The sequence below is a fragment of the Haliaeetus leucocephalus genome, unplaced genomic scaffold, assembly GCF_000737465.1.
Source record: "Haliaeetus leucocephalus isolate CR32 unplaced genomic scaffold, Haliaeetus_leucocephalus-4.0 Scaffold984, whole genome shotgun sequence".
NCBI classification, from domain to species: domain Eukaryota; kingdom Metazoa; phylum Chordata; class Aves; order Accipitriformes; family Accipitridae; genus Haliaeetus; species Haliaeetus leucocephalus.
The window spans coordinates 2,501,162-2,512,229 of NW_010973420.1; positions in this window are offsets into that span (position 1 = coordinate 2,501,162).

Consider the following 11,068-nt stretch of genomic DNA (forward strand, 5'->3'; position numbering starts at 1 on the left):
CTTACAGCGTAGTCCCGCCTCGGCGGTACAGGCGCCCCCCCCCCCCAATGTCATTTGAGATTAAGCTTTGAGGAATTTTACGGCCTATGGACTCCTTGTATTCAGAGGATCAGGGTAGCACTGGCTGTGAGATAATGGCTTGTTTCTGGAACACATTCATATTCCTTTGGGTGAACAATTACTACCTTTACAGCACTCTTTTTTTTCTCCATGATACAGATCTTGTCTCACAAATTCACACAATTCAGCATTTCCATGCTTCTTATATTAGCCTAATTTTTCTGGGGTCTCATGAAACTGATCTAAAAGCAGGAGGCTGAAAAATCAGTTCTCAAAATTTTCCTACGTGGCAGGTATTCAAAACGGCCAACAAGAATAGTATCTCAAGTTCCTCGGTGGTCAGCGAGTGAGGTTCCTCTAGAGGCTGATTCAGAACAGCTAAAGTAGTCTCTTGCTCTAAATTACTCTGCAGAGGAGAGATCTCTCTCTTTGTAATATGGGATGATTACCATCTACCAATAACAGTGTTTAAGTACTTATATATAGTAAACATTTTTTAATAGTTTAAGTCAGGTATATTTAACATTTCTCAACCCTTATATCTCTATGTCAATGAAGCCCACAGAGACAATTAGTTAAATTATTAGAAGCTGAATAATGTTGCTTATATTTTAAAATTTTCAAATGGTCAAGATCGCAAAACCTAACAACTTTTAATAAGTGTTTATTCAGGAGAGAGTAATTTTCTCACTGAAAGAAAGATCAGTGGGTCAATAAGGAGATCGCTAAAAGAATTAAATATTTTGCTCTTTGGATATTCGGGGTAAAAGTTTTACGCATTAAGCCTTTGCTATGCAAACAACATTTTTGTTCAACTACAGATACAAAAGAAGAAAAGGAACTGGTGATGAAATAAGATAAATTACTTTTTAAAAACCTTTTCATATAAGTAGTCTGCTGACTTAGTAATTTGGGTAGGCATTGTGCATATAATGTTCTTATAACGATGCCACATTATAATATAAAGTAATGCGGTATAATATAAATTCATCATGATCATATTTGAATGTCATAGCAATGACAAGTCCAACAAAACCATACAAAGATTCAAACGATTCCCCAAACAACTTCAGCCATCTGTAGGAGTTTCGTTGGTCTGCAGTTCTCATAGTAGTGATGCACATTGTCTGCTGTAATTTGGCTGTGCAAACAAAATGTAGTCCTTTAAATTTTCCTGCAACAGCTGTTAACAGGGGGATGTCCCCAATAGTTAAATTTGCATTTCCAGAAACAGCCTTTCCCCTTTCAACGACTGACAAGAGATACAGGTTTACTACTCTAACAACCAAGTAGCAGACAGCCTTAAAACTAATTTAGATTATAGGCAGACTGTAGGAGTTAATTTGCAATTGATCCGAGGCTAATCTGTCTCTCTTGGGTAAGTACAAAGTCACTATCTACATCGCTGGTTAAAGACCTCTATGAAACTTATGTATCTAACGAAGGAGTAAACAAATCCAAACTGATATGATTTACTGCATATCGCTGTAGAGTACCCTGATGTCATATATACTTAACTCTACCAAGATTCTAGAAAAATGCTAATAATATAGAAGGAAAAAATGACAAGGTGAATACTACAGACTTACAGGAAGAAATCTATTGGCTAAAGTAACTTCTAATAGAAGAGTGTATCAGCAGGCATGTTTGAAAAGTGATTCAACAGAAATTGTGTATCTTTTTCTACTCTGGTGACATAGACTCTCAGTGCAGATGCATAGTGTAACCACTAAAAGTTTATTTACAGAGGGCAGGACTGAACATTGCATGTGAACACATTCAGACCATGATAAAGAGCTTTGTCTCCCATTAGTAATTTAAAGAATTGTGATTTGGTAGTCCCAACACACCTATAATTGAATTCCTCAGTCATAAAATCACTGGTGCCAAACAAGTTCTGATATCTTTTATCAAGCCTCTTTTTTCTTGTCATTTGTTAACATATTTCTTATGAAGCTTTTCTTCTTTTTATAGATACATTTGCTTTAGTTATAAATTAACCCTGGAATTTACTCTCCCAGGGGCCACAAACTGCTTTTTTATTATCTTGAAAAAGTTTCAGGCTATATGAATTTATGATTTGGAACAATTTTGAATAACAGTTGGTGGTTCAAGTACAGAGAAAGGGAAATTTCAAAAGATTGACAAAGTAATTAAGAATAAACTGAAAATGTTTAGATGCTTTTCTGTGCCTTCTGCTCTGGAAGCCATGATTAATTTACCAAAAGGGAACATATTTGCCTTTGGGATTTCTGGTGCTTCCGGTTCCTTGCAGTAATATTAACTGAGATACAGCCTCATTCTGAAAGGTCTTTCTAAGAAGTTCCATATTTCAGTGGCTCCTGAAAATGGCCAGCATATCCCAAAGGTATGCAGAATACTTTAAAATTTAGACTCAAGTGCAATTTGAACCATGTTATAAAAACATTAATATTTAACAGATTGATTCATACAATGACCATTAGAAGACTAATTTTTCATTTGATAAATGTAATCCTAAAGCTACAAGGCTTATAACATTCTCTGTTTCTAATTGTGTGTCTTTGTCGGTCTCTTTCTTTTCATAGCTTTGGAAAACATTGGCTTGTTTCAGCCAGAAGTGACTACAATGTAGAGGATTTTTAAGAAAATATGCCTAAATTGTTGTTAGTGTCACCACTGAAAGAGCAACAGTTTGAGCTCACCCTGTAATAAATACCAGAAAATCCAAATGAAAAATTCCTAAAAAACTTATCCATGGGAAACTAACTTAATTGGTTCTACTTTTCAAAGACCAATTTGTATAAGGACAGAATAATACTTTTTAACAGCCAGGATAATACACACACTATTCCCTTTATTTGTCCTTCTGTGCTACTCTTACCTCCATTAGAAATCATTTAAGTTTGAAAAATTTTATTTGATTTGACATAAACACACCAGACACCTATTTCTTATGGTTTAATTCCTTTTTTAGCTAAGATTTTTCAAGGTGGAGCAATTTGAAAAATTATGCCTTCAAGATTCAGGAAACAGGAAAAGATCATATGGAACTTTGCATTTCTGGATTACTCTTCCTGATCTAGTTTAGATTGGCTGTGGTCGTGCTGCTGGTATGCCACATGTAACAAGGTGCTGACTTAATCCAGTGTGGGATGGGTTAAAAATGACATTGGTTTGGAATAACACAAAGGATTGAGGTGTATTTTTCCTGTATAAATAATTTTCATGCAGTGCTTTCCCCCATCTCTAGTTTCCCATATTCAAGACAATATCCTTCTTGCAAAGCTAAACAGAACTTCCTTCTCTTTGTGCTGTTTCTGAGATTGCCAGTCAGTTATTTGAAGTTAAAATATTGAAATTTTCATCTTACATTGTACTTTGTGTCTCTGATTTGTCCTATTTTTATTAGTAAGTTAGTGCCCCATCCTCTTGAAAAATGTTGTAACTTACTCTGTTTCTTCTTGAATGCTTCATCTATTTAATTACCTATAGTAGGTTCTTGCTGTATCTTTTTTAAGTCTTAACAAAACATGGTATTTTCTGCTTCTTTAATTGAATCAATAGTGACACAGCTGAAAGGATTGTAATAGTCAAAATATTTATCAATTTTTACAACAGAAATGAGGTTTAAAATAGTGGCCACATTGTCAAATATTTTAGCTCTCAAATCTTCAAGTCTTAAAATACATGTTCATCTGTTTAGATTTTACAACTCTGTGCTTTCTATTTCATTAAAAAAAAATTTAAAAATCCATTACTTATTTGTTGACACTAGTTGGGGAAAATCAGTCAGTCTAATTTGGCCCTAATATTCATCTGTAATCCCATTCAAATCAATGAGATGGTGAGCATAAAGGTCAGATTGCATTGACTACCCTGAAGGATCAGAACCATAAAGTTATACACAAGTAAAACCACCTACTCTCACACCTTGTGTACACATTTCATAACTTTGTTTGCACTGTGTACTTTCACTTGAACCAAAAGGAATTTTCAGAGCAAACAAGTTGTAATGTATTCTTTAAAGGTGAGTTACAACGTTAGTTATCTATAGTTCTTAGAGCAGAGTAGGACAGTAAAAATTTCAAAATATTTTTCATATTTTTCAGAGTAATGTCTATATCATATTCAAGTATTTTACTAACATCTGCTCAGGACAGATGTTTAAATAGAGAATTTTGCCATCATGCAACACAAGCTCTGATAACAACTTGATCCTTCACCAGGGGTTAGAAAAGAATCTTAGGAGTATTTTTAAAGATTTTGGACTTTGTTATATGTCCTTTTATTTATTTAAATGACAGCCAAATGGACAAACAACATAGACTAAAATAACTTATATAGATATTTCTTTTCATAAAATGCCAACCATCTACAGCGTCTACTTTGCCAGATATACAACTTCCATTTCTTTCCTGTGTGCTCTAAGCTTTCAAAATTCCAAAGATCTCCAAGTTATAAGTTATTAATTTTTTTAATTAAAAAAATCTATCAATGGAACATTAAGCACAGCTCACCTTGGTCCATAGGCAGGAAGAAATTTAAAAGGAAATTATAACAAACCTGAGAGGCATTTAAACTAACTCAGTTTCAGCTATACTAATAAACTAAAGGCTCTCATTCTGGCCATATTTGTTCCACTCACATTATGAAACTCTCTTAGTCATCAAAACTTGGTGGCAATACCTAAATGGCCTGTTGCAAATGGTCCATGGCCCATGATAACTCCCAAAGTATTTCTGGAAAGTATTTGGATGGCTCTTAGTTGGCTGAGCTAAAACTGGACAAGGGACAATTCTAAGAATGTAACCATTTAACAATCCAGTTCCTGAGCCTGTGCCCAAGTTACAGCACTTTTTAATTTATTAGTACAGACCTAGCCTCTGAGTTCAATTAGACTACCCCAAGACTAGGGAATATAATTGCTTTGGGTTTTTGTTTTGGTATTCCTCAAATTCACTGAGTTATTTTATTTTGTATCAGCTTTTATTCCTAAATGTGGTCCCCCTTTCTGCCTGCAAGCTGGCAATACATGTAGCAGGTACTCTTAGCTTTCAGGAAGGGGGAGCGTGCAACTCTGAAGACGTTCAGCATCAGTGTGAATGTGAATAAGACTCTAGAACTCTCATAAATCTCACCGAACATGCATTTCCTTTGTACACCATTTTATGGAGAGCTAACATAAAATGTACTGAACTGTTTTTTCCCAAACTCACAATATTTCACTGAAATAAAGTGCATCTGTGCAAAAAGAAACCGCAGAGATGGAAAACTCTAAGATACAAGTTAAATCCTTGATACTCAGAAAAACAAAGCAAGTAAGATTATCAAATTCCTGTAATTGACATCTAACAGAGATATCTACCTATCTATCTTCATGTCACGTGAAAACAGAAGAAATATTTTGCTGCTTCAGAAGTCCACAATATAAAAATGGCAATATCATAGCAAACTGGAAACTGCTTACTATTTGTCTCACCTCCTGCTCTGAGAACAGCTAACAACATACTGGATACAATAAGCACCTCAAAATCACCCCTAACTTCTATGAGCTAAAATAATCCACATGCCCTATGATTGTAGAAGAAAACTGACTATTCTTCAGATGGACTGTACAGCATCAAAGGGCATAAGGGAACCTGTTATAAATAATGGCTCATAGAAGATGAAGGGAAGAAAATCCTATGGGGTCTGTCGGTATCTCTTCCCAATGCAACATTCATCTCTACAGTAGATTTCCAATTTTTTTCCTCCAATTTAATTTCAGAAATTCTTATTCAGAAGATGCTTTCTTTGAGGGGCTATACAACAGTTTATATGAATACTGGAATCAGAAAGCAGTGCTATTTAGTATTTAGCCTACACTGTCTTTATTTAATTTCCATATTCATAGCTAAATGAGCACTCTATCATTCTTACTGTTTTGAACGTCAAAGAATTCCTTTCTCCCACAGAGTAACTGCCAGGTATAATTACTACATTCATTAGCCCTTCCTGGAGTAATTATCAGGAAAGTGGCAACCATACCTGCATCAATTTCTTCTTCCTCCTTGCTTTTTTTCTGCTTTCCTTCCAGGACAACTAGAGTTTCTCTCTACTTTGTATCTCCCCCTTACACTGGGTGTCTCACCTTATTCACCTCAAACCTTTTCCTCCTTTTATTCAAAATGGAGATAAGGGGAGGAAAGAGAGAGATGGACCTACTGTCTCTCATTGTTTTCATGTCTACCAATTTGTTGTGGTTTGGTTTGGTTTTGTTTTAATTTAAATCAATTCATTCTGACATTATTAGGAGATTCATAGTACAGTTATTTCACCAGTGACAACAAAATAATTACCCTCCTGTCTAAGGGTCAAGCTTCAGCAGAAATTTAAAATTGCCACATGCTGTATAACATTGTGCTGTGCCTTCCTGTTAGTGGATGGGGGAGGAGACAGGAATCTCTTGCACAGCCTGCGTCAGAGAATGTAGTCACCCTACAGTATATCAAATTTAGTGTATGTACAAGTTATTGTTATTCTAAACTTACCTCAGACTTCAGCAATATTCACTGCTTGTTCTCCTGTCCTTAGTGACAGGAAAGCTGTCACTTGTTGTTAGCATATCAGACAGTTCCTGTTCTCAAAGGAGTAATAAATAAGGCTAGATTTAAAAAACAGAACAAACTTGGGCAGAAAAAGAACAATGAGTAGGAATGCCAAAATACAGTGAAAGACCACGTTATGGCATTGTCAGCATATCTTACACCAAGAAAAGCTGAAAATCTCATAAGAGACCAGAGAGAAGAATTCAAAATCAAGAAGGTTCCAACAATAAACTTTAAACTTTGAGAAAGAAACTCAAACATCTGTGTTTTTAAAGAATTTCCCTGCTTTTTAAGATCTTCTTTGGGAAATATAAAAAGGGCTAAATAAATAAAGAAAAACAACAGAGTCTTAGCCAATCTTCCCACTGCCTTCCTTTGAAATTTCCTTTAATTAACTAATTAATTAATTAATTTCCTTTCCTGATACTCATTATGGACAACATTTTCACTTTTTCCCAACTCTCTTTTCTGCTGGGCCTCCAAAGTCCCGCATTGGCCTTAGATCCCTGCCTTAATCCACCACTGCAATTAATCTAATACTGAACACCAGTACCCTCTATTAAGACTAGAGATATTCTAGCTGTTTCACAGTATTTTAAAGCCAGAGCCTATCTTAACATTGCACATTACTCCACCTATTCTGCACAAATTTTGTTTCATGGATATTTTCATCTGTAAAGAAGCAGAACTGTTGATAATATTTTTATCTTTTAAAAACAGAATTGATAAAATATACAGAAAGCAGTTTTCTTTTGATCTCTCTCCTACTCAAAATTGGCACCCTGGTGACCCAAAAGAATGGAAAGAAATGCACATGACTTCCACATCCTCAGTATTACATCATGAAGGATGAAACAGCATATTCTGTACAACTCAGAGTGCTGCTGTACTGTATGTAACTCTTTTCTTGCATAAAAAAATGCCTTTCTTAACAAAACTGTGACTCATTAAAAATTTGACAGATACCATATTCCAATGCACAGAACAATGAAAACAATGATAGACCATTAGATACAGACTCATTTCATAATGGGATCAGTTACTGTGAACTATGACATTAGCATGCTAACTTGGTTTTTTAGATAAATTAAAACATGAAGGTTTGTTTGCAGGAAAAATATATATTTAATATTCTATTTTTGGATTAAGATTTTCATTGCCAAAAATTTTCAAGAAGACATGTCTACAAGAAAACATCTTTGTTGGAGGAAAAATGGGTTCTTGATACTGAAGGGTTTTCCAGTACTTCTTCAAGTACTATCAAGAATTGCTGCCTATGCCAACTGTGCTGTAATAACTATTTCTTAATAAATTAATAATCCTGGTCTAAGAAAATGTCTTTACCTATGTCAGAAAGTAACTTGCATAACCTGATGTTTTATCCTATCTAGCCTGAGTAAAACCTAAACCAGTGTGATGATTTCAAGTGTATATTTAACACAAGGTATTGGGGTATTGGATTACTGTAAAAAAACCCAAACAAGATATTGTGAACATAATAAATATCCGCCGCACCCAATTTAACTGGGTAAAGTTAGCCAGCCTGATCACGAGGCAGACCCAAAGAACGAGTCTTTGGGCAGTGCCCAAAGGAAACTGTGTAAGGAACCCTCTTGGGTCTCTTACTCATCATGCCATAATGTTCTTCTCTGCATCACAAAAACAATTAACCAGTTCAAGACAATTGGCAAGCTCACATCATAGCTAATACTCCAAGAAGCTTGCAGAACAGAACCAAGATCAACTGGCAAGCTAATCGTGGAAAGCAAGCATGGAATTTGCTTGCAATAGCATTTCTTATGTGTGAACATCCAAATAACTTGGGGAAAAAAAAAAAAAAAAAGCAACCTAGGAACTACTAATTAAGCTTCCATAGGATTTTTTTAAAATTATTTTGCATTGCCTTGATAATAATGAAAAATACTTTGAAACCACTGTTAAAAACCTGAACCTTTCAAAGTAATTCTTCAATGTTTGCTTATTTCCTATTTTAAATTCAGATTCAGGACATGTCATCATAAACTTTTGTAATATTAATTTTGAAACTTATTTTGTAGTTAATTATAACAACCCATACTTAGCTGAGATCTTTACTAAATAACCTATTCCAGGCCAATTCAGCAATTCTGGAAATAGCTGTAATGTAAATGGAAAAAAAAAAAAAATCCAGAAAAAGAAACCTTTTTAGTGGTGCTTATTTCATTCAGACAACTAATTTAATGTGAAATCCCTTTGCTGTTTCATCTTGTTTATCATCTCAAACCATCTTCAGCAACAGCTGGAAATTCTGAAAGTGAAAGCATATTTGCAGAACTTTTGTTTCCACATTCTTTAATCATGTTCTAGGCGAAACCCAAAAAATCTACACCTTTATATGAGTGTCTTGCAATATGCAGTCATTTGTCAAACTCTTTTTATGTTGACAATTACTACAGGATATTTAAATAAATAAAACACTAGCCTGCTTTTCTTAATATTTCTAATCATTTTTAAAAATCAGCTACGCTAACATGCCTTGGTGTACAAATAAGGCATCTCAGATATGCAGTTTAAGTGCAAATGATGGCATCCAGGAGTGATGGTAGAGAAGAAATACAGTAAAATCCTCACAGAACTTTAGTGACTCAACAAAGTAAATGCATCCACTATCAGTGGTTAACTTCAGCAGAATCGGAGGAACAGCTACATCACTAGGTCAGTGCAAGAACTTTGTTTCAGCCATACTACAGGCTAGAATGCAAATAGATAAAATAATTTTTCCTTGTCCTGGAGGGAATGAGAACCTCAGTCTGTGGCCTCTTCAAAATTTCTCATGATTCCATTAAATATGGTTCTGAATAAGGTTAGAGAATACAGATAAAATTCTGTGTAAATAAAACAACCTTTTGGCCTCACATACTTCTGCACTTGCTTATCTATAGATTTCTCTGGGTGTAACTGAAAATAAAATTTGGCTTTGTTTTTTTTTAACATTCTTAGGTAGGATTAAAAATCAATTTAGCAATATACCACTTAATAACATGCTTTTATTAAGCTAAAAACTGAGATTCAGCATAAAATTTTGTAGCTGAAATACCACTGTAGGGGACAGTGAACAGTAACTCCAAGTAAAACATATGCAAGATGAAAGGATAAACTCTTCAGTTTTATTTACTGTAGACATAAAAAGTCAGTACCTAAACCTATCATGAGGAAGTATGTACGTTATGAAAGGCAGTAAATAGAAGTGGCCGCATTTTTCCACAAGACCCCATATTAGATAGCACCACAAAGCACCAGGTCTAGGTAGTAAAACCTGTTTTTCTGACCACCCCTACTAGAAGATCTTGGTGTGAGTGTTAAAGCCTGTAATTAACATTTTTCTTTTCATAGTTCCTTTTTTTAGTGTAACTCTTTTGGTAGTCTGACATATGTTTCAAACCACCATGGTTGAGAACTTATTTCACAGCAATATTAAAATATTCCCCTAGCATAAATACTGAAAATGTACATCATTCTATTTGTATATAGATAGCAACCTAAGTTCAAAGCCTCTCAAACTTCAAAATTGCTACTACACAACCAAGAATAGTTACAGCAGTTACACAACATCTCTGTTCAATAAATCTAAACAAACACACAAGTACTATGGACTTATATTATAACATAAAATCCTATTTTATGCAATGCAGCATAATCACATATTGTGTAAAAAGTTTAAGACAAGATTGTAATTCTGGGCAGGGCTACTTTGTGCAAATATGAAATTCTCTGAAAAGTAACTAGCTTAAACTCAGTGGAAAAACACACGACGCAATAAGAAAATTTCCATCACTCCCACTTATTCAATATGCCTATTCAATGACAGCTAAAAGTGTTTCTATGAAAATAACATATTTAGAATTTTATACATACATACAGGTAAGTTAGAGGAATCAAAGCTGGAGGTCTCCTATAAAAAAGTATAGGACCCTGGCAAAAGGGAATCTAAAATATGTCACAGTGAGATTTGTGATAAAGAGGAAAGACATAAGTCCCCATGGAGCTCAAGAAATTCCAATAACCCGTAAAACAGCACAAAGTATAATAATTTCCTCCCATAATGTCTGTTATAAGACCCAAACTAGAACTCATGTCTAATTTGAAGGTCTAGAATAAACTAATACCAACTGCAATGTCTGTATCAAAATGTTAGTATTTCATTTAGAGTTAAAATACATTAAGAAATTGATCACACAAATTCCAGAACAAAAGGCAGATAAATATACTACTCCTGTTACACTGGCATTTCTTAAATAATTTAAAGACAGATATGTAGGACTTTTGCTATAATATATATTCATGGTTATTTAATTTCAGACATTTAGTCTCACTGAGCAAACAGCAATTCATTTAGAGTTGGACCCTGTATTTTCAGTACACTAAAACCACAGACTGACTTTAATAGTAATTGCATGGAA